Raw genomic sequence first — 25226 nt, forward strand, 5'->3', positions numbered from 1 at the left:
ATCTATATTGAACAAGATGAGAAGGGAGAAAAATTCGGTCTCTCATCCAGTCACACCCCACTAACCTTGAATTGGTTCTGATCTCCCTCCAGGAGAATGCGATGCTAGAAGATGAAAGAGTTGCCTTTAGGGTTGACTTAGTGGCTCTGCATGCGTAAGGAGCACTGCCTAGGGGTCCAGAGAGGCCCATGGAGGAGAAATGCTGTCTGTACTTTTGAGTGAACCCTGCTCCACACTTGCTCTGGAGGACTGACAGCCTCAGCTGCTTCCCCAGATAGCATCCTGCCTAAACAGAGCTATTTTCACAGCTCACCCTGGCAATAGTAAAACTGCGTGGCTTCTGGGTAGACTTGAAGAATGGAGTTCCAGCAAAGAAGGAACCTTGCTCAGTATGAAGTGATCAGAGCAAACTGGCTCTTGAGCACTTGTGGGAGTTCTCCAGGGAAGTGACAAGCCCCCAGACAAAATTGTTAGAGCTACCACAGAGATTAGACTTTCTGTTTGAGCTGAGGGGACTTTAGCTTGTGAGAGGCGAGTTTAACTGCTGGTGTGACTTTCTGTGGGTCCACAGCCTGGCCAAGCTGTGGGTAGCTGACTTTGGTATATACAGGCCCCATTGAATGAGTTGTGGAAAATGGAGCAGGAACTGAGAAAAGGGGGAAAATGTGATTAAAGGGGAAAAATGAAGCCATGCAAAGCTAGTCTTGAGAAACCAGGGCCTGGTGCTGAGAAGGGTTCCTGAGAGTTACAGAATTGCAGGCTGGAAGGAGCAGCAGAGGTCTTCCAACTCTGCAGTTGACAGAGCCAACAACGTGGGCCTGGGTTAACTGAAGGAGCTTGTCCCTCTGCTTCACCCTGTCTCTCTTCACCCATGCTTTAAAAGGGGGCCAGTGCTTACTGGTTGTTCCCCAGAGAAAGCTCTCCAGAGTGGTAATTAGACCCCTGCAGGGATCTTTCTACAGTTTGGGTGCCCAGGCTGCAGCCTGCTCCACTGACATCAGGATCTCTGAGGGTAGTACCCAGCATCAGCATGGGGCACAGCTCCCTAGGGGACTCCAGAGGACCCCTGTGGGAGAGGAATGGCATGTCACGGTGCTCACCAACTGGGGCCTGGTTTTCACAGAGCACTGTCACCATGTCACCTGCAGTGTTGGCCGATCTGTGAGATAGTGACTACAGTTTATCAATCCAACTCAATTTCAGAACCTGAGGGAAAAAAAAGATAAGGACATTACATTAGAATAGCTTTAATTAAGCACTTTTTCTTATAATTCTTTCTCATCATTCCCTGCCTCCAAGATTCTCACCACCTCTTCATCACTTTTGAAAAGAAAAAGAAATGAAAATGTGCTGGGTTGCCCTAAAGTCACTGGTGATTTGAGCTCTCTGGTGGTTTTGGTTATGACTATGGCACGGGACCCTAATTCACTTTGGATAGGGTTCTCCTCACTCTTGGGCACTCCACCAAGCCCCATCACACCACCCACAACCTTTTACAAGGCCTTGTTGTGGCAGCACAGGGTAATGCTTATAAAGTCATGCCCCATGAGGTTTGGTCTCAAAGAAGCGTTACAGCTGAAAGAATGCAGTCCACGCAATGAGAAGTAATTTCAAAAAATAAATCAAGTCCTCACTTCTGAAATGCTCTGTGTAAGTAGAAACCTAGAGCTGACCCTTCTTTTTTTTTTTTTTTTGAGCTGACCCTTCTTACATTCTGCCTTTTTTCCTCCTCACCCATCATTCCTGCCTGCTGTGACTGCTTTGCAAAACACTCCCTCAGAGGCAAAGGGAAGATACCCATGAGCACACAAGTGCCAACAAGTGTCTTCTCTCTGTCCAGAAGTTATACTGAGGCTGCTTGAACTAAGAACAAGTCATGGATGGAGGTCACAGGGCACTGGTGGGAGATCGGGAGGGAGAGGGTAAGTCTGGGTGGTGGTTGCTAGGAGCAACCTCTTGATGTTCTTTATTACTGGGGACTCCCCTTCACTTTTCCATCCAATGTGGAAAGCTTATTTGGCAGCATCTCATCTCAGGCTCTCTGAGTATCACTGTCTTCAACCCAGCTGGTCATAAAATGCAAGTTCCATTAGGCTCCCTATAGTTCTTTGGTTAAGATGTTAGAAACAGGACAAGTGAACTAAATTTAATGTTTCCTCAGAGTTTTCCTGAAAATGAGAGAGTTCTCTTTTTCTTTTGGTTTATTCATTGTCCTACTTTTTTTCTTTTACTGTAACACTTGAGGTCAAAGCAGATGGACCGCAGAGAGAGATCCACTGCCATGATGTAATTTTATGGACAGAAAATTCCAGTGTCCTTGGCAAATCCTGAGGGTGCTCTGCAGTATGATGTGGGCCAGGCTTGAAAGAATGTTTGAAGCACTCTTTAACTCAGGGTAGAAGGCACTGTAAGGACAGGCAGCAGACTACTTTATGTAAAGGGGAAGGGGCTGCTGCACCTTCTCAAAAACCTAATGAATAGCTGGGCAGCAAAGTGTGCTTGAAAATATACCCCAAGAATGTCAACATTCGAGTATGGAAAAGAGGGCACTGAGCTGTTGGTCCCTCTTTCATATGCCACATGTAAACATCAATTTTAGGGTGCTGAGATTTGCTCTTACCCGGCACCACTGAAAGCAGCCTCAGCATCATAATAGGAAACTGAGAATTTGGGAAGTTACTTAGGGAGGCCCAAAGACAGTGGCCATAGAGACTTATGGAAGCAGGGAGTTTTAAACCACAAAGATTTGTTCTCTACTAGACAAATCACTCAGGGAAATGGGGGATATGGGGGAAATGGGTTTTACAACCAGAATGACCTGGGCTCACACATGATTCATTCATCATCTAAATTTGGAACCCTACAATTTTGCATTTGTTCATGATGCATATTAATCATTTCTCTTACATTACCCAATCATTGGAGGAGCAAATGAGTTAACGTTTTCAGTGTGCGGGAATGGTGCCTGACTCACAGTAAGTGCCCAATGAACTTTACACTTCTGTCCTTCCTCAGATACACAAATCCATACCCTGGAATAATTTTTAAGGCAGTATTGTCAAAGGATCCATTACTTTTTTTTTGAAGCAACAATTCCTAGCAGGCAGATATAATGAATGCATAGAGCCAACGTCTTTCTAAAATATGGTTGAATACTTAAACTGTAAACAAATAAGTGTGTGTGGGTTGTCTTCATTAGGGAGAGCTAATGAAGGGAAAAACTCTGTACTGCCCTCTCTGAAATGCAAAGAAGCTGGGAAGACAAGATACAAGCAGTCCACATTCAAAGATGAAGAATAAAGACATTAGAGTCTTATCACTGTCAAGATTAGATATTAAGGCTTCCAAATATGCTAGCTAGGCAGCTACTTCCCACTCTCTTCTTGTGTGGAGTTTCCTTTCCTCTGGGTGCCTCACTGCTGCTTCAAGCATTGCTGATTCCTCAGCTGTTATATTTAAGCCTTGAAAGGCTGAGGATGAGGATCCCACTCATCCTGGTTCTAGCAGCTCTCTGCTGGGAGCTGCTCTCCAACCCCTCACCCCAATCTGCTCCAAGAAGATGTTACAAGCAACCCTTGTTTCAACCTGCTTCACTCAGTGATGTTAGTGATCACCAACTTAGGCAGTGAAGCCAGAACCCAAAGGTTAAAGTCTTCTGCCATCTTTTCACTCTGACTTTGTGCTAACTCTGACAAGACTTAATCTTTTTCTCTAGAAAATTGGTGCTAAGTTTGTACCTATCTTATTTTTAGGACTGAAGTGATCTGCATTTAGTGTACCATGTAGTCGTCAATCAGGAAGTATGTGCTGTTATTACATAATAATTGTAGTTTTGGGGGTGTTTGACATGTGATTAATTTACTGCTAGAAGTGGAGTCAGTTTTCCTCTTTTACGTGGCCTTCTTTTTCCACTCTGTGTCCCAGGGTGGGGCATAACAATTTTCAACTCATCCCTACATTTGGGAGACCTGCTTTTCTTTTTCTGGGATCCCTTCCCTTCTTAGCAAAGCCTTGTCATAGTATTTAAACCCCTGTATTACTTTAAGGGGTTGCTCTTAATCCTAATATAAGAAACATTCTTTCATAAGAAAGAAACACTACCACCAGCCTCAAATTACTCAGCATTGTTTCTCCCAAATAGCTGGTGTCTTTGCACAATTAAAGGCCCAATGGCCAACGAAGCCTGCTTGGGATCTGAGACGTCCAAGAATGGAAGTAAAGATCAGACGCCTTTGAGATCCTCATTAAAGCTAGCAATTGAAGCTATGTTGTCACAAAGAACAAGGCAAACATAAATTTTCTTAAGAGTTCTAAGAAAGAGCTTTAGAATTTTGTAGGAGGCACATCAGTTTATAACAGTCTAGAGCCTGGCTATGACAGCTGTGGCCTCAGAGGAGCTGCTCTTGGTTGGAATTAGCTAACCATAAAGTAGAAGTACATGGGAATGATCATTCTGACTAAAGAAACATTCAAACATAGGGTATAGTTCAGCTCTCTATATAGATCTCAAATGGGGAAGAACAGGGGCAAGAGAAAATTTTGGTAATTCTATGGTGAGCCAGAAATGACCACCAGAAAATGGGAAAAGAGTTCTCTGGAAAATCAAAAGGATCTAAAGTGGAGAAGAAAGTAGTAGAATGTAAAGGAGTTAATGGACAGAGGGGAGAAGAAAGAAACATAAAGAACAGTGGCTATTTAAGATAATGAAGGATGAATACAAGACTGCAGGAAAAAATCTTGCTCATATCACTTACATTAAAAATCTTCAATCAACTGTGAACCACAAAGAGCATTCTAAAAGCGTCTTGTCTCAAGTGTTTTGTTTTCTAATACTTACAAGTAGATTCTAACTGGAGCTAGAGCATTGGAGTGGTTGTGTGGGCGTAACCATCCTGCAAGTGATGTCAAAGACATCAGTCTAGAGCCTGGCTCTCCAGACATTCTGACTTATATTTGATGAAAATAGGAATTTGCCTGACTCTTCACTATGATCTTCTCCTTGACCCCCACTGGAATGACTTCCATAGGTTTCCTTCTGTCACATTATAAGACTGATTTGCCTAAAGAAAGTGGTTTAAAATATATCATTGATCTTGGGAAATCTTTTAAAGTCTATGACATTTCTTGACCCAACAAAGTGGGTTTTTGTTCCAAAGTTTCTAAAGGAAAAATATTTATTTCTAAAGGTTTAACTGGTTTTATTCAAATAGCAATACAATTCCTTCTTCTACTTTATAAGACATCTTTGTCTTTAGTTCTGTAAGGTCTCCAAAGGCCTTAGACCCATGAGACTTATGAGAACATCAGTCTCTACAGTTCCATTTGGTGTCCTCAAATTCAATAGGTGGTCCATGATGAGTAGAGTGGCACTGCCTCCAGGTGACTGGAGGCTTTATTCCTTTGAGGCCTTGTAGTATAGCCTGCATCTTTTGTACTTTTCTAGGCAAGAGAGAAAGAAGTGGATAAGAGGCTACCTTGACAGTCACCCCAGGGTCTGGCTTCTTGATTAGTTTTAAATCTAATGTATAAATATGGAGTGTAAACAGCTAAGTCATTGTTAAGCCACTTGTTTAACAATTAGTAAATCAAAGACAATGACATTGAAGCCATGAATTTGATATTCAGAGTTTGAATCCCTTTAGTGTCCCTGGGCCTTCACTTGCATGCACTCCGTGGTTGCTCTGTCTGCCCTGTATGCCCATCACCAGTGTAACCACCAGCCAGCCATGGACGCTTCCCAGACTTTTCTACTTTGATGCTCATATAAAATCCCAAGCTCCATCCCCTATTGTGATGATCCCATTGTGTTTCTGATTTACTTCTTACCACAGATTCAGAGTTCTTCTTGCCTGGAAGTAGTAGATTAACACTTCTTAATGCCCATGTAATTTTGGACATGTCATTGAACCCCCTTGGGACTTCGTTGTGTGCTGTCTTTGTTTTCTTCTGCAGAACAGAGTGGTTGGGTGGATTTGATGGCATCATGTGTGAAAGGGCTTCATAAGTAGTAAAATGCTATCTCAACAGGTCAGTGTCAGGGTTGCTTCTAACTTGTGTGATGTCTGAGGCAAGAGAATAAATGAAGGCCACATACCATAAGTTTTCATCTCTAAAAGTTACTAAGCACTGCGAAGTAAAACCTTCAATCTTTCTCCATTGACAAACGCATGTTCATAAAGGAGTGTTTAAATTTAGAATTTTTGGTCAATGTGGAGCCCTATGCTGAAGTGTAACCTTCCCTCCCCACAGTTTTCCCCTTCCCTTTCTACTTGACATAGCACAAATGACCTAGGCACACATGTGTGAGTATTTTAGTCCACTGTTCACACCCTATCCGCACCCCTCCCCAGGAGGCTGCTTCTTGGACAACTAACCCCTCCCCCATGGCCTACAAGGGTACCGGGGCCCAGAACAGAGAGAGATAAGAAGCTAAGTTTTTTAAATCATTAAAGATGAATTTTGTCTTCGTGATTTTATTTTTATAGACTTCTGGAATTCCAAAAACAAGTTCATTTCCTCTGACCATTTTCTTTTTTCAGTTTTGGTTTCTCTTTTAAATAAGCTACAGTTGAGAAACATAATTGAAACTTGTTACATAGTCTCAATGCAAAATACTATTCATTGATGTGCAGTTAATAGTGCTATTGCTATCAGTTATTATACTTAGTTAATAATGTGCCCTGAGAATACATAGAGGGTTTTTGAAATGTAATTTTAAGTTTACCTAGAGACTGCTTATTCCCTTATCAAATATTTAAGTGGCTTACTCTCTGTGATGCCATGGTTTAAAATCCAAAAGGTACAGGAAGACATAACTGCAAGAGAAGTATCCATCTGACTCAATTGAAACTTTCCCTACTCTAGAGGGAGTATCACCACATTAGCAAGAGCTGAAACATTGTTTTTTAACTGGAGTCTTGCAACTTTGAAAATGAAAGATCATTTTTAATTGCTGCTGTTAGATCTTTTACCTTGGCAATAGCAGTCCCTTTCCTTCTTACATCATATTGTGCCTTAGACCTAAAATATTCCCCCAAACACTCATATGTTCAGAGGTGGGCTTTGGAAGGTGATTGGATCATATAGGCTCTCACTTCATAAGTAGATTGGCCCATTGATGAGATCATAAATTGATGTAATTATTGGGATATGAATAGGAGGTGAGGACTAGTTGAAGCAAATGGGGTTGTGACCTTGGAGACTATACCCAGTCCCTGTCCTTCCTCTCAGACTCTCTCTACTTCCTGGCTACCATGAGGTAAGGAGCTTTGCTCCACCATGCACCTCTGCCATGATGTTTTGCCTCAGGCCCACAGCAATGGAACCAACAGACCAAGGACTGAAACTTCTAAAACATGACCCAGAATAAACTTTTCCTCTTTACGATGTTATTTTTCAGGTATTTGGGCACAGTGGCAAATGTTAATGGACATGGTTTTTGGATTCTTACTAGAAAAGTAAGTCTGACTTGGAGAAGCACAGGTTAGGACATGGCATTCAGGGTCTCTTGTGAGGGTCCTGGGGCAAATCAGTGCTCATGAGTCTCAATGAGTGTAATTGGTCAGCATCCTCATTTCAGGAACAAAATACCTGGTAACCACAAATTCAAAGAAGAGACATTTATTTTGGTTCATGTTTTCAGAAGTTTCAGATCATGGTTACCTGGCTCCAAGGCAAGAATATCATGGCAGACAGGCATGGTGGAGCAAAGCTGCCAATTTCATGGCAGCTGGGAAACAGAGCATAAAGACAAGGCACCAGCTAGAGATGTACACTCCAATGATACGCCCCAGTGACCCACTTCCTCCAACTTAGCCCCATCTTCTAATACCACATTTGCCTATGCATATCAGTGGATTAGTCCACTAATGAGTATGGTGTCACCATGATCCATTCACTTCTCCAGGAGTCTATTGATCCAATCAAGTTGACAGTGAAGATTATGTGGCACTATTAAGGGAGCACAGGGAATTGCTGAATATAAGGATAAATGTTAAGGAGACACACCCGCCCAGGAATGTCTATGGGACACCCACTGAGTCTCCAGCTTATGGTTTCTACGGGGAAGAGCTTGTGTTACCTCTCACCAAATATTACAGGGAGCCTATAGGAGTCAAAAAAAGGCTGGTATAAAACTGGAAATGGTTTTAAGAGTGATTCCCCAGGCTCACTACCAACTGATTGGTAATAGAAATTCTGCTAATAGACCCTCAACTGTAAAATGTCAGGCTTTAATCTCTGTCAATTCCACTTATCTGGCTTTTATGGTCGGAACTTTGGGAAACAAGGTGGATTATTTTTTGATGCTACTGCTTTATCACAGCTATTTGTCACCAAGGACCTCTCCTGACACCAATAAAATAGCTACTGTTTATAAAATGATTACTATATTTGGTTCTATGCTAAGTACCCTACAGGCATGTTCTCCCTTAATCTTTGTAATAGTCCTGTGAGATAGTATTATCATATTTATTACATGGAGGAGAAACTTGAAGCACAGAGATGTTCCACTGCTTGCCTGAGATCACAGAGCTGTGGAGAAGGTGGGATCAGTTTTCAAATGTAGACGGGGCATCAGAAAGAAATCCATCATCTTGATCCCTGTTAACATTCCAGTTACAGAACTGTTAGTGAGCTCTTTGGGCTTCTACAGTGTTAGGAATGTATATCTGTGCTGATCTTCCCTAGATTTTATAGAACCAGGAGACTCAGCTAACATCTGCTTTACACTTGTTAATAGGGAGAAAGAAAAAGGGTGGAATTCTGGTTGATTTCTAAGAGGCAATGTAACAGAGTTTTAGGGTCTCAGTTTGAGGTCTAAGGGAACAAAACAGTCCCCCAACCAGTCACAATCCAAAGGCTGCAGGAAAAGGAAGTGATTGGTTATCTGCATTAAGAATTCAGGCCCCCAGCCCAGGCCTGGCTAATGTCAGTGATTGATGCACAGTGAGCAGCAGAGATGTTTGTCCTTTACCAAGCTCGTGACCATTGGTTGCATCAGGGCCTGGAACAGCTCCAGGGCAAGCTGATCTCTGGGATAGATCTGCCAGCCTACTACCCCCTCTCCAACCCAATCCCCACCCCCCCTCCAGAGGTTTGGATTGAATGTCCAAGGATCCGCCGCCGTATTGGCCTAAAGTTTCCAGTTCTACAAACCTGATCTCTCCCCAAGGCTTACCCTGATGTTGATTCCAAGTGTAGTGTACAGTGCTGACGATGATGTAAGAGACAAATGTTTGAAAATTGGAATTGGGCCCTTTTCAGAAGTCTGTGTCAGAGCTGATGGCCAGACTTTGCTTCAGAGGTCTGAGGTGCTTAGAGTATGATGAGGGGAAAAGTCACACAAAGTATATTCAATGGTTTATCCATGCAAAATTGAATGCATGTGCTGCTGCAATGAAGTAGAATTGGCATCCTTTTAAAAATAAGTGCCTCAGTTTCTCCAAATGCAAATGTACAAGGGAAAGATAATCTTAGGTGCTTTGGAAAATCTTAAAGGAATAGTGGTAAGAGACAAAATTTGTTAACACTTATTATACATGAAATAGTGCAAAACTGAATTTCAAAGAATTAAACTTTAATTCACTTACATCATGTGAAAAAGTAATGGTATCGTGCTTAAAATACAAAACTAGCTTTTATACTGCCTTTTTAAATATGTGATGATTATGGTGATAATTATTAAAGTGACTTTCCAGCCCAGTGATACACAGATCTTGGCTTTCACAGACTAGTAAAATTAAAATAAATAATAAGTGTAATAAACATAATAAGTGAGGACTGACATAAGGTTTAGGACTTTGAAATTTTCATTTTATAATTGCACATATAGTTGCTAAATACATTGTTTTTATTTTAAAAAATGTCAAATAATACAGATGAAGCAGAAATCTCTGGTGATATTCACCTAATCTCACTGTCTTCCAAAGAAGGTACTGCCATAATCATTTTGTAGTGCCTTTTTCCAGATCTTTCACTACACATTTGCATACATATGGACGTCCACATAGAATTACTCATGCTGGATGTTGGTTTATATACAAGGCATCAAACAGTACATTAATTGTGCTTGGTTTCTTTATTTTTCCTAAATCTTTGTGACTTTTCTATATCAATGCAGCTCTTTTTCATTATTTTTAAACTGTTGTGCCTAATTCTGTCATGCAGCTCTACCATGGTTTATTTAATATTCCCCATTTCCTTGAATGGGCTTCTTTTTTGTTTGTGTGTGGGCACCCTAAAGAAACATTCTCACATATGCACAGAGATAGGTTGACAGCTTTCCATTTTTTCCAACTAAGGCTCTAATGAAAAGCAAGTTTATATTTAGTTTATATTTTATATTATAAAATAGTTTACATTTTATTTTCTAAAATAAAAATATAAGGGGACAAGTATATATTTCCAAAGGGACATGATTACAGACTATTTCCAAAAAAAAGGTCTATTTTAAGAAAGGATAGGTGAAAACCTTAACCAGATCAGTGAAAATTTCATCAAAGATGAGCCCTGGTACAAGAATCTGATTTGGACAATCACTGCTTAAGTCCACCTCAAAAATAAATGAGCTTCACTACAATTGTGCACATGTATCAAAGACACTGTATCACCATAAACATATGCAATTACTTCCATCAAATAAGGCTTCAAAAGGAAATGACAGAAGGCTGATACCCCTGGATTCTAGGTCTTTGTGGCTCCTTCCTTGTCCCCTGACCTGCTTGATGCTTCTATTCACATTGTTATGGCTTGTATCTAGATGTCTGTCCAAAGCCTTGTGCACTCATAGGTGGGGCTTTTCAGAAGTGGCTGGATCCAGAGTGTGTGAATATGGAGTAAGTTTGCATGATTGCTGGAGTAGTCTACTGATTGGTTTAGCATATTTCTGGGTGTGGATAAAGAGAGGGCCCACCCTGGGTGTGGGTGGCACCAACACATAGGCTTGTAGACTGGATGGGATAAAAGAAAAGGAAGACCCACTGTTTGACTGCTTCCTGCCAGACCCACCATGAACTCTTACTCCTCTGTGATGTCCTTCTCCCAAGCTGTCCTGCCATGGAACCACCAACTATGGACTAAAAATAAACCTTTCCTCCTTTATTTTGTGGGTGTCAGGTATTTTGTCCCAGTAACAAGAAAAGTGACTAAGACACACACCCTCATATCTCCTGTAGAAATACCAAACTGAGTGTTAGCTTGGGCAGGTTTGGACACACTGCCCAGGAGGGCTGGTTCATCTTGTGCTCTGTTCCTTTCTTGTTCTCAAGAGCTGTTAGTCTTTCATGTGAGGCTGTTCTTTAAATTGTACTTGGTATTTCCTGAAGAATTTCAGAACTGTGAGGTGGCATAAAAATAAACACTCTTCAACTTAATAATCATATATTAATTTAATATATATTACAGGAAAAATGTACATACTGTAAGAATCATGGATTGATTGAAAGAAAAATATTTTGGAATCTGATCTACATGTGCTGATGGAAAAACCACTGAGATTAAAGTCAACATTCTGTGTGATTTTGAATCATAGTCTGCAGATCTGTAAAATGGGCTTAGCAATACCTACTTCATGGGAATACCATGAAGATTATACAAAGTCGAGAATAGGAGGTGCTTGGCATGTAGTAGGTGTGAATGAATGTAGGATTCATTGTTTTCTCACTTTCTTTTCTTCCCCCTTCATGAGTCGGGTTTGAAATATCTCCCATTGTCCCTGGGTTAAAGGCTTGATCACCAGCTTGCCATGCTATTGGGAAGCAGTGGACCTTTTAGGAGGTGGGACCTCATGGAAGGAAGAAGTCAGATCACCAGGTGCATGGCCTTGAAGAAGATAGGGCACTCTGACCTCTTTTACTCTCTCTTTGTTTTCCAGCTGCTAGGAGGTGAGTAACTCTGCCATGATGTCCTGCCTTATCATAGACACAACAAACAACTGAGTCAGACCACGGACTAAAACCTCTGAAACTGTGAGCTAACATAAATATTTTCCTCTATTAAGCTGATTTTCTCAGGCATTTTGTCACAGTGACGAAAATCTAACATACTCCTCAGCTTTCTTTACCCCAAAGTCTCTTTCTAACAGAGTTTGGAAACTTGGTTCATCAAAGTCTTGCTATGGCATTAACTGTCAACAACAATATTTGTATTCTGATTGTACAGTTTCTGAAAATCAGTGGAACTTCTCACAAATGAATGAATCTTTTGGTGATTCCATAGAGGATATTCTTGTGGAAGGTGATACTCCTTAAAACAGAAAAAGAACACCATATAGAATAATTGTCAAGTCTAAAGTGGTGCGGAGGAATCTGTGTTCGCTGTATTACCATGAACAGTTGTCACCTGCTCTGGGCCAAGGCACTTGTTTTCTGGCATAAAAATCCAAGATGGAAATCTATAAAGGTCTGAAAAAAAATTAAGTTGTGAAAAGAAGAGAAAATCAACTTGTAAGTACTCACCCAGGAATGATCTAGAGGGAGTAAGAATTCCCAGTGCAGCTCTGAAATGGTTTTATTTTCCGGTAGACGGTGTGCACAAAGGAGCATAACTTGCAGGAATCTCCCACAAGTGACCTGGGGACTTCTGTCACAATGTAAGTTATGCTGATTCTCACGCAGAATAAGAATGTCATGTATTGTCTGGAAACAACTAGAGATAATTTTTGGTCTTGTCTGATCACCTAGGGCACTTAGGCAATCTGTGGGATGAGAGAGAGGAGGCAGCCAGGTCTAAATTCTACTGTTAACTATGTAAGTGGTTGAACTATTAAAGCTAAATATGCTTAGAGCTCCAAAAGTTGGGCACTGATAGATCAGGGAGTCTCAGAGAGACTTAAAAGTCACCGGGAAGAAAAACTTCAGCACTCTAGAAAATACTTTGTCACTGTTAATGATTTTCCAAGATGCTTCAGAAGAAGAGTGATAAGGCAAGACTATTTAGGGCAATTCCTAAACTAATATCAGAGGTGACATGGGACCTGGGTGATTGCAAGTAAGTTTGGTATCACCTGATTTAAGGAGTAGCATCAATGCTGTAGCCCTGACAAGATGAGACCTAGAGATGCCAGAGAGGCCACTCCCACACAATGGCCTTTTTGTCAGGCTGTACCAGTCTCCTGAGAACTACACTTGGTTTACCAACAGGAGGGATTGTGGTTTACTTACTTGTTTGTTTGTTTTGAAAGAAGGCTGGAGAGGGAGGTTAGTGAGGGGTCAGGGAAGCCTGAGAAGGTGCTCAGGCAAAATGGGCCAGGAAGCACAGCGAGATGTGCCAAGCATGGGCTCCTCTCACTTGGCTAGTTTTGTGGAAAAAACCTTTTAATTTTTTTTTTTAAAACTGAAGATAGAGGCAAATGTCCCTACCTTTCCACTGTTTGTCAGCAAAGTCCAAATTGCCAAGTGCTATAAGGACAATTGTGTCAACACTACAAGGTTTTGCATCTGCCAAATGGTAGTCAGCAAAGAAGTGCCTCACATTTGTGCAGAGACCTAACACTTCACAGCATCTTTTCACAGCTATGCTTTAGTGGACCCTTCTGGAAAACTTGTTCAGGAAGCAGCTAGCCAGTGACATTTCAAAGATGAGGAAAGGAGGCTTAGAAGGAAGGAGGACCTCATACAGCATCACAAAGCTAGTGAGAGCTAGAGTGTTGATTCATACCTGCCCATCACACCACTCTCAGCTCTCAGACCATACCACTTCCCCAAGAGCAGCTACTGGGCTGTTCACTGGCAAAGAGCGAGGCCATTCTGTGAGATAAAGGGGTGAGAAGCTGAAATTGTGCTCCTCAGGACACAGCAGTCCATTTTCTTACCTTCCTCCCTGTCTTTATTCCTTCCTTCCTTCCTTCCTTCCTTCCTTCCTTCCTTCCTCCCTTCCTTCCTTCCCTTTCCTTCACTTTGTCCCTTGCATTGTATCTGCAGCCTCCAGCTGGAAACAAGTACAAGGAACATACATAAGCCTTACAGCAGAAGCCACATTCAATAACTCCAGTATGAGACACCTGAGTTTCTAAGTCTTGTGCTGAGTAAGACAGTAGATTTCAGGTGGGCCTCAAAATGCCAGTACAACACAGCAGAGCTTTTGCGACACAGTGAAAGCACTCTTATGAGGGAAATTTATAGCGATGAATACCCACATCAGAAAAACAGAGTGAGTTCAAATAAATAGTCTAATGATGCACCTCAAGGTCTTAAAAAAAGACAAGAACAATCCAAATTCAAAGCTAGTACAAGGAAGGAAATTATAAAGATCAGAGCATAAATCAATGAAATTGAGACTAAAAAAGTAATAGAATTAATAATTTTAAGAACCTGTTCTTTGAAACAATAAACAAAGTAGACAAACCCTTAGCCAGTCTTACCATGAAAGCCCATGTCTCTCACCATGTACTAAACTAAAATCAAAATGTTTCAAAGACCTTAATTTGTTAAAACAGAAGCAGTGAATCTGCTGGAAGGTAAAATAGGTAACTCTTGAAGACATAGGTGTAGGCAAGGACTTTCTAAATGGAACACCAATACTACAAAAAATAGTACCAAGAACAACAAAAGGGGTCATATCAAGTTAGAAAGCTTCTGCTCAGCAAAGGAAATAACCAAAAGAGTGAAGATATAATCTACATAATGGGAAAACATTTTTTCCAGCTATTCTTTGGACAGAGGACTAGTTTCTAAAATGTATGAAGTACTCAAAAAATAAACCTTCCAAAATAAAAGTCCTAATTAAAAAATCAGCTACTAAAATGAATACACTTCTCATAAGAACTACAAATGGCCAATAAATATATGAAAAAATGGTCAATGTCACTAGCCATTAGAAAAACGCAAAGTAAAACAACACTGGGATTCCATCTTACTCCAGAAAGAATGGTATTATCAAGGAATCAAATAAGAACAAATGCTAGCAAGGCTGTGGGAAAAGGAACACTGCTACATTGTTAGTGGAAATGAAAGCTAGTCTAATCACTCTGGAAATTAGTATGGAGAGTCCACAGAAAACTAAAACTAGATATTCCATTTGATCCAGCTATTTCCCTTCTAAGTATTTTCCTGAAAGAGTTAAAGACACCATATTACAGTGGTACAGGTATACTCATGTTTATAGCAGCACAATTTATAATAGTTAAATCTTGAAATCAGCCTACATGTCCATCAATAGATGAATGGATAAGGAAAAGGTGAAATTTAAACACAATGGAGTACTATTTTGCCATAAAGAAAAAATAATTTGAGTTATTTATAGGAAAATGGATGCACCTTGACACCGTAATGTTAAGTGAAATAAATCAGCCACACAAGCTTAAATACCACATGGCTCTCTCATATAAGAGACCCGAAATACAAATGAAGCATAACATAAAAGATAGATAATTGGAAGTAAAGAGAATAGATTTTTTTCAAATGGGAAGGTGATTAAAAGATAGAGGGAAGGAAGAGCACGATGAGGTGAAGGGGATTAAAATACATTTGAGATATGTTAGGTACATGTACCAGCTACTCCCCACAAGGCATGCTGTCATGTACTGCAAACATTGACTAACAAAAAATAAAATAAAGAAAAGAAATTGAAAAGAAAATTTCTGCTTCCATCTCCATGGGTGGATTGGGTCAGTAATCAGAAGACATTGCATCTTTCTTCACCGCGTGTCTCTTAAGACATGTTTTTGAGAGTAGGCCTTCTTCTTTTAAAATATTAGCATTTTTCATAGTTACATTATTTCCTTATTGAATAAGAAGTAGAGGAACATGAAAGTCTCTCTATATATATGTTCATAGCATTGATTCTGTGCTGAGCAAGATGGTCAGTCTTTTCTTAGATGAATTTGTGACAGTATCTCTTAATCTTGAACAGAAATGAACCTTAGAGTCAGTATATCTGTGTCTGCTGTTTCTCAAGGCAAGCTGCCTTCTCTGTCCACAGCTCTAGAGCTGGCAGCATTGTCTTTGCAGACCAGAGAGAGGTGGGCAGTGCACAGCACATCAGGCTTTGAAGAAGAAAAACAGGAATGCCCAAGACCAAGTCTCAAAGCACAGGTGGTTAGCAGGAGCATTTGCTTAGCATCTCTTTATCTGTTTTTTAAAATGCAGCTTGCGGATTAATGTGTCTAAGATTTTTGAGCAAATTTAGAGAAGCCCAGAGACTGGTCCACAGAAAGGGGAAAGTGGAGAGCCTGATGACTAAAACAGTAAAAAGCCTCCCAGGCACAGACATAAGAACTACAGATATTCATCATTCTGGTGCCACATAGGTCAATAGGCTATGAGCACTACTACTCCATATAATACTTGAACCCCAAAGGCAGGCTCAAATTAGATTTATCACATAATACTTTAAAAACAAGGAAGAGTATGTTATTGAAAATGGATTTTTACCTAAATTCGTCTATTAGCCTCTACTTTTTATATTATGGTAAAAAGTATAATATAAAATTTTCCACCTTAATCATTTTTAGGAGTGCAGTGCAGTAGTGCTAAGTACAGTCATGAGTCACCTAATGAGGGATATGTTCTGAGAAATGGGTTGCTGGAGATTTTGTCACTGTGCAATTCTTGTGATGTTCTTACACAAACCAAGATGGCTAAAATGGCACTAGGCTATATAATCTTCTGATATCACAATCATATATGTGGCCATCATTGGCTGCAGTGGGCTTATGTGGTACGTGACTAAGAAACCCATCCCCAGAACTTTTTCACATAGTAAGACCGAAATTTTATACCCATTATATAACAACTCCCTTTTTCCCCTCCCTCCTAGCTCCTATCACTACACTATTAATCTGACTATTGTGAATGCCTCATGGAAGTAGAATTATATATTTTCCTTTTTGTGGCTGGCTTCTTTCATTTAGCATAATTTTCTCAAGGTCTATCCATGTTGCAACATGTACCAGAATTTGTTTCATTTTTAAGGCTAAATAATATTCCATGGCATGTTATGCCACATCTTGCTTATCCATTTATCTTTTGAGAATTTGGGTGGACAAATGCTTCTTTGAAACCTACCTCTATTGCTTTTTTACAGAGGCAATCCCTCTGCTCTTCAGAAAACATGATTATTAAAAATAATTTTAAAATGAGACCTCTTTGTATTTAAATTTTTTACTGAAAGCTGACTTTTTTCATAATAACCCTAATAGTTGGGTTAGTAATATTTCAGGACTAGCAATCTTTATCCCTGTCTCTGAAAAAGGACTTACCCGTACCCACTGGCTAACCCGTTTTTTTCCTGTCCAGAGGCTTCCGGTATGAATACTTTCTTCCTTCTCTCCTTTCCACGTGCATCTGACCCCAGGCTATGACCTCTTTTCCCTATGCACAGGGCAGTCCTGACCCGTCCGGGACCCACTGCATCCTTACCTGGAGGGGACCACCCCCTGCCTCACCTCATTGCTTATCATTATTATGTCATCCAGATCAATCACTGGGCACTCGCACTGTTGTAACTATCGCTTTGATCATTTGTTACACTTTGTTAGTCCTCATCAGATCCAGGCCGCACTAATCGGAAACAGCGGCCCTCCAAAAGCAAGGCAACCTGGTGACCAGGGGCAATTACCACATTGTTTGGTTTCTAAATTAGTCCCTTCTTGGTGCTCTGATCACCATCAAGAGGCTGGGGATTCAGAAGCCCAGGGGGTGCCTGCGGCTTGTGAGTAAGGAGGGGCACCTCCCCCAATCTGGGTTTTGCATGCACCCGTTGTCCAAGGTTCCATATTGAAGGTGACTCCAGTGGCCTGAGAAATGTGTAGATGGTGACCTAGAGGTATAGATTCCTCATAAAAGGGCAGCCTTGCTGGAGCTTCCCATCCAAGAGCATTTACACACAAGAGGATTTCTCTCAGCTTGGCTTCCACAATGGGATCTTATCATTAGAGCCAAGCCACATGAGCAGCAGTATCCCATAGCTCAACAGAAATTAGATTTCTTGTGATCTACACCCAGAAGTGTACTGGAACTGGTGGTGGGGTCAGGAAAGGCAGACATCTCTTAAGTTTCCACATAACCCAGCTGGAGCTCCAGCTTGCAGTTCACACACCTGAGGCTGCCTAGAGAAAAGCGAGAGGGGGTCACCTGGTAGGAAGTTAAAGGTCAGTCTAAGGCACCTCTTAGCTCTTCTTTTGCCTTACTGTCAAACTTTTGACACTTATGTGCTATTTCCATGATTTTCTGCCATGTCCAATTCTTTTCATTTTACAAGTAGGATTTAAAAGAAATCCTGATCTCATACTTTGAATGAAAAAGCAAGAGTTTCTGGTCTTCTTCCCAGCAATGGGATGCTATTCACTCTTACTCTAACTAGTACCTAGTCCTGCTAGTCTATGAAGGAATTTCCCTGTTGGACCGTACCTTCTATCATGACTTGATGTGGGGCAGCTTAATGGCCCTGAATTGTATGCATTGGATGTGTCAGATTACTATCACTAATCCACAATCATAGCTTATTTCTGGATGGAGGAATGGCTTCAGTGGTTCTTGACAGGGTATGTAAAATAGTATGGGAGCCTTGAGCAGGATCTTTTCCCTACTCCTCTTGGGTCATACCATGCAGATAGGTGCTCAAGAGAGCTGACATTCACCCTTCCCATCCTCTCTGTGAACACCTCTGCCTCTTCTTTCTGAGCACCAACTCTCAGATTTTATTGGCCAAACCAATGACATGCTTCTATAACACAGCTTTTATTCCAAGATGTCCAGTTGGGGTTTTTCAAACTGTATCAAAGCACAAACCACCTTTGCTATATGAGATTCCACATGATGTGATTGTGGCCAAAATAGGCACATTCCTAAGTTAGCTTTGATAATCTCTTGAAGGAAGAGATTTAAGTATCCAAGACAAAATTTCATAGAATGTACGTAGAAGAAATTCCTGTACCTCTGACTTTACCTCCTGCTTCTTAGAAGCCACAGTTATCAGGAGAGACTTAGCTCATGCATGCCTTTTGATTTAAAGTGAAAAGGAGATATTTTGTTTTTCAGTAAGGGAGAATATATCTTAATGTAGTAATTGAATTTAGTTCTATTTAGTCTAGTTTGATGGGGGCAGAGCTAGAATTGTGAGGCCAGAATTGACATCGTTTAATACTTAACAGATGGATAGAAAACAAAAAGTTTAGGAGATAAGAATGTCAGAAGGTTACGAGCTGCTGTGGGCATACAGTTAAAGGGAATTTATTTGAAAGGCTAGGCTTATGTTTATTAATATATGTCTCTCCATCTGTTATATTTTAGATTTACAAATTACTCAGAAGAAGATTGTCTTTTTGGTTAAACCCTGAGTGGGTTGCTGTGTTCCAAAAGGGTGGTTTTGTGTTTTGTGTAAGAGAGACCTTATTATGCAAGAAGATGCCTTTACTCTTCATTGGTAAAAGGTCTGAAATAGTATTTTGTTAGCAACTCCTTGAAGTAGCAGTCACTGATTTCTATTCTCAAATTTGAATTTCTGAAGAGCATCAAACAATTATATAAAGGTAAGTAAACTTCCTAGTAGGTACACTAATTTTTATGCCACTAGATATGAAAGTCTACTTCTAAGGGGGCTTATTAGGCAAGGGATACCTTTATACTCTAGAAAGGGTAAACGCACTATTAAAAACAAAGGGAATTACTTCATTGAAAGTTTCCTTATGGAAGCCTTTTAGCACCAACTCATTCTGCACCAAGTCTTGTGCCTAATGGAGAGTCAGTCAGCATGATTCCAAGTGCTGAGGGATGATGGGAGCCTGACAGGAAGCACTTCACAGAGTCTGAGGCAGTGACTTCCTCAGAGATGTTCAGTCAAGCCCTTAACCCATGGATTTAATCTCACCAGCTTTCCCGTGGAGATTCAGTTGTTTAACCATTTAGCAGTGAATTAGTTCTTTCTTGAAAAGCAGTTGAAGATATATTCAGTGCTCAATTATGGTTAAAGTGAGGAAGGTTACTTTTAAGCACATCTCCTGTGAAAACCATTAGATAATTCTTTGGGTCAAAAGGACAATGCATTAGGATAAATAAGTATGAAATAAGAGAAGTTATCACAGAGAAAATAGAACACTTGACAGGAACCCCATGTGTAGTGGGATGGATTGGGTCTAGAGTTACATGAGATTGCCAAAAGAAAATAAATCTATAGAGAGGGCAGGCAAAGGGAGGACAGGCAAGTTACTGATGGAAACCTGGCTAAGCAATGGATGTTCCAGAAACCTAAACATAAAGGAAAATATGATATTTCCTTAAAGCACCACCTAGTATTCATTCTATATTGAAAGCAAGTCATAACCAATCAACAATTTTCTGTTGAATATCTGTGATGCACTTATTACTATGTTGGGATTTATGGGCAACACTAAAGTGTAAGAAACAAGCAGCCCCAGCCCTCAAGGGATTTATTAACTGAATGGGAAGACAAGAACTACATACAATAAAAGGCTGTATGGGAGCAAATGCTAACTTTTATGGAGACAAGGGAACTAATGAAGGTGGGGGTTCTTATTAGTGGAAACTTTGATATGATTTCAAAGGCTTTACAATAAGATGGCATTTGACCGAAGTCTTCAAGTGATTTATTTCTTAACAATCTTAGGTAGAACAAAACTACTTTAAACCATTTCTGTTTCAAACCAAGACTATTACTTCTTTGTAGATTCTTGTACTACTTCCCCCTTAAGTGCTGGTATTCTCTAAGTTGTGAGGTAATCATCCTTCGATTCTACTCTCCAACTCAACCATTATCAATACTAGGTGGTGAAAATTCAAATGACCACAGGGAATGGAAAAGTAACATGGCAATGTGAATCAGTAGATAGGATACAATAAAGAGTAGTAGAATGTGTGGTGAAAAGAGTTCTTCCTTTTCTAAAGGCATTCAACCATAAGTTTGAACATGTGTGTACATTTCTGGCTCAACAAACTACCTCTATTGGCTGGAATTTGGGTTATCAGTGAATAACCTATAATCCATATACTGTCTTTTCTCAAACATTGTTCTCTAAATTTAAGCTCTCCTCTTGAATTTCAGATTTATTTTTCTAAATATGTAAGTCATCTGCATCTGATGTTCCCCAGATGTCTTAAACCAGGGATTGGCAAACTTCAACCTGTAGACCAAATAAAACCCATCCTTCCCCATATATTGAAAGGCAGTCATGCCCATTCACTTACATTATATGTTGTCTATGACTGCCTTCTCCCTACAAAGACAGAGTTGAGTAATTGTGACAGAGACTGCTGGACTTTACAAAAGCCTATATTTGCTATCTGGTCTTTTATGGGAAAAAAACTGTATAAACTTGCCTTGAGCCAATTTATTCCCAGATGAACTCATCCTTTGCTCTCCCAAATCAACTACACAATGCATTAGAGTTGATGACTCTCCCACTTACTTTGGATTCCTTCTGGCTCCTTCTACCTTTCTTCCTCTCCTAAGACCTGTTCTCAGACCTGACATTGCTCACACCTCTCTCCTCCTCATTTGTGTCCCCCACCACATTCCTGGCTCCCCATTTCCATCCATCATAACAGTCTCATATCTCTTTCTAACCACCAGATTTATGTTTTTATAAAAGCAAATTTGATCATGTCATGTATCTACTTAGAATCCCTCAGTGATACCTATTTCCTCCTAGATAAAACAGATTTCTTTTCAAGGACACAGTTTCTTTCCTCTTTTACACTACTACTTTCATATCTAGATTCATTTACTTCTATTTTCTCACCTACTCTCTCTAAAATCTAGCCTACTGAAGTGTTTATCATTGTTGTGAATAAATAACTTCTTTTTCATGCCTCTGAAGGACATTCACTGCACTCTGTTTAGTCCATGGTTTTTACATCTAAGAGCCTTAATTGTAAAAATTCAATTTCAACATCACTTCCTTTGGGACTCTGTCCTCTTCTCGTTATATCCTGCCTCCTTCTTGCATCTCTATCCTTAGCAGAGCTATGGCAGAGCTATAGCCCTTCTGATTCTGTAGGCTATTAGAATATGATTCAAATTAAATCTAGTTTTAATTATATTTTGTGCTCCCTTTCTCCCCTTTCAGGTGTGAATTCCTTCACAGACTCCTTTCTTTTATATATCTATATCCCTAGAGCTATCCTAATGGTTCAAAGAGATCAGGTGGCTCAATAAATGTTCAGTGAATTCCTAAAGCTGATTATAAGTCAACAAGTCTTTAATAAGGACTAATCTTTAATTGCTACATAATATTTACTGGAGAACCACCAAACTTGGGTATAAGTAGTAAATACAAATTTATAGTTGATTAAATGACTGGTTAATTCAAGAACAGAAGAGCCTTTTGAAATGTTAAACATACCATCCCATCTTTGTTGTCTTTGATGACCCTCCCCCATTGCACTTAGGAAAAAACACATTTTTGGAATGACCAGATAGCCTGGTTCCAGCTCCTTCCTACCCATCCTTAACTCAATGCTCTGGGAGTCCTGACATCTCTCCAATTTCCCAGAAGAACCATGCACTCTTCTGCCTTAGGGTCTTTGTACCTGGTTTCCGTCATTCAGGCACACTCTCCTACTTTTCCCCTGCCCAAATGCTAGTACTCTTTCCTGTCACAATCCAAAGCTGTGTCCTCTTAGGAAATCTCTGACCTAGAATTCTCTGCTCGTTATGCCTAGTCGTTCTGGTTAAATAACTCACTACTATTTATAACAATGTGCTTCCTTTTTGGTTGGTGTGTTCAACATCTGTCACTCTTCTATCCTGGTGTAAAGTATACAGGGCAGAGGTTATATCCTTTTATTCACTAATGACATTGCTTGCCACAGGCTGGGTGCTCAACAAGGATTTGCTAAATAAGTGAATAAATGTTAGAAGGAGCAGTTAGACCTGTCAGCAATATCTAAAGTAGATTAGAATGAGGAGTAACAGGGGTAAGGAGAAGTAATAGGAAACACTTGCAGCATGTGAGACAAAAGTATATCTAAATAAGGGTAATGAAATGAGTATGGGAAGGAAGAGTCCAAATTATCACCCTTTTTCAGACTCTTTGCTACCAGGAAAACTCAAGAGAAAAACCTGTATGGGAGTGAAACTTAAATGAGTTGGCTCTTTTCAATAATATGTATACTAAAAGCATAGCTTTCCCACAAAGTAAAAATCAGCTTAGAAATATAATGAAAATAATATTCCATTAAAATGGCAAAAATAAAAAGCGTGTTGAATAACCTATATAGGAAATATATCAGAGACCTTAATAACCATAGCAAAAAAAAACCCCAAAAAAACTCATAGTAAGATAATAAAGATTATGTCAATTCGCCTCTGGATTACCATAGACTTTAAAGATAAGCTTTAATCTCATTAAAGGTGAATTATAACTGTATTAATCTATAAATGTAATGCAGTTTTCTTCAAAGTGCTTAGTGAATTTTTGTGAAATTTAATAAACATTATTTTAAAGTTTACTTGGATGAATAAATGTTTGACAATGACAAAAAACTGTGAAAAAAGCAATGAGGAGAAATCTATCTTTCCATAAATTAACAATTTTAAAATGTAATAAGTATACTATTATGATACACAGTGCAAGAATAGTCAAAGAAAATAATTGAACCAAATGAAAAATCTAGAAATGTATCCAAGTATTTATAAAAGTTTTAACTTGATAAATAAGATATTTAAGATCACCAAGGTAAAGATGAATTATTCAAAATCAATTTTGTACACTGTAAAAATAGTTCAAAATTGAAATTAAATATCCACATCATGCCAAAAATCATTTAAAGAGCTTTAAAATATATAATAAATATATAATAAACTTAGTAAACTTAGCAATTCATATAATTCATATATTTAAATATAAACTAATGTGAAACAGCAATTTTTCCTCAAGAGAGAATCCTTTAGATCCAAATTTTAAACTCAGTTATAATTTATAATATATATAAATGAAACCATTAAAACATTAAGAGAAAATATTCATATGCTGTTTGGGAAGGAAAGCGCTTTCTACAATGTCACTAAATGCAGAAATCCCAGAGGAAGAGATTGATATATATTCAACTAAGTAAACACTTCAGATTTCTTTGTAGAAAACTATGACAAGGTAGCACAGTACCCTTGGCAAGGAAAGTCATTTCCTGCCATGGTGGCCACAGTTCCAGCTTGCCCAGGACAGTTCTGGGATACTCCATGTGTACAGTTCTAGGGTGTCACGTCCTTGTGTCTCCTTTTACTCTCAGAAGTATCCTGGTTTGAAGGAGAAATTGTATAGTCACTACACAGGGCTTCATGAGCAGAAAAGAAGGAAGGAAGGAAATTCTGTGCAAGAAGTGGAATAGTTGGAGCTCCCACTAGAGATGACCTCAGTCACACAGTAGGTAGGAGGGTAGGGCATCAGAACACCTAGAAGTGTGTGGGTCTTGAGAAGGGAAGAGGGCTGGTACCACCAGTGAAGTGGGACTCCTGGGGAGAGGAGCAGGAAACTCAGTAGGTGTCTAGGTGGACAACATCTCATCCGTGCCATTTACCACCAGGGCTGTATGTTTGAATGTTAATTTTCATAATTTAGATTCAACAAAGAAAGATTTATTATCTTTAATGTAATGTTTGTGGTAAATTTATTTAATTGTAACCTTTAAAAAAGAAGCCACGTATCCAAAACTATGTATATTTTAATGAGAATACTGGCAAAATCAACACCTGATATTAAATTCAATTAAATAAAAACAACTGTACCAATAAAAGAATTTAAGAAAAAAAAACTTCTGTGACATTGGTCAAGTTTTTTGTTTATTCAACAAATATTAATGCATCACAGCACCTCACTGTAGGATTGTATCTCTGTGTGACAGTACAACAACTGGTCCCACCAACCTCTGAGAATCTGTCTACATCCCCACCTTCCTCCTAGCAATAAAAGTTCTTCACATAGACAAACTTTACAACATGCTTTTTCATTCATGTTCTAATGCACAATGTTTCCTTCTCTATCAATCTCAGCCTGTCTCCCAAAATATTCATTAGATTTGATTTCTTCCAATGTTTCTTTGCTTTCTTACATCTTCACAGGCTAGTTAATTAAATATTTTTTAAAAGCTATGCATGCCCATAATCCCAGCTACTTGGGAAACTGGGGTAGGGCATTCAGAAATTCAAAGTCAGCCCAAGCAACTTAGCAAAACCCTGTCTCAAAATAGCATTTTTTAAAAAGGACTAGTGATAAACTCCAGCAGTGGAATACTTACCTAGTATACCCACGGTCCTGAGTTTAATCCCTGTTACCA

General features: G+C 39.6%; 1 pseudogene; it reads left to right on the forward strand.

The window, feature by feature from the left end:
• Positions 1-1407: 1407 nt before the first annotated feature.
• LOC110350263 (uncharacterized) overlaps positions 1408-25226 on the forward strand; it is a 122300-nt pseudogene continuing 98481 nt past the window's right edge.

The sequence above is a fragment of the Heterocephalus glaber genome, unplaced genomic scaffold (genome assembly GCF_053883595.1).
Source record: "Heterocephalus glaber isolate CG9 unplaced genomic scaffold, H.glaber_assembly_v1.0 deba00001457, whole genome shotgun sequence".
NCBI lineage: Eukaryota > Metazoa > Chordata > Mammalia > Rodentia > Bathyergidae > Heterocephalus > Heterocephalus glaber.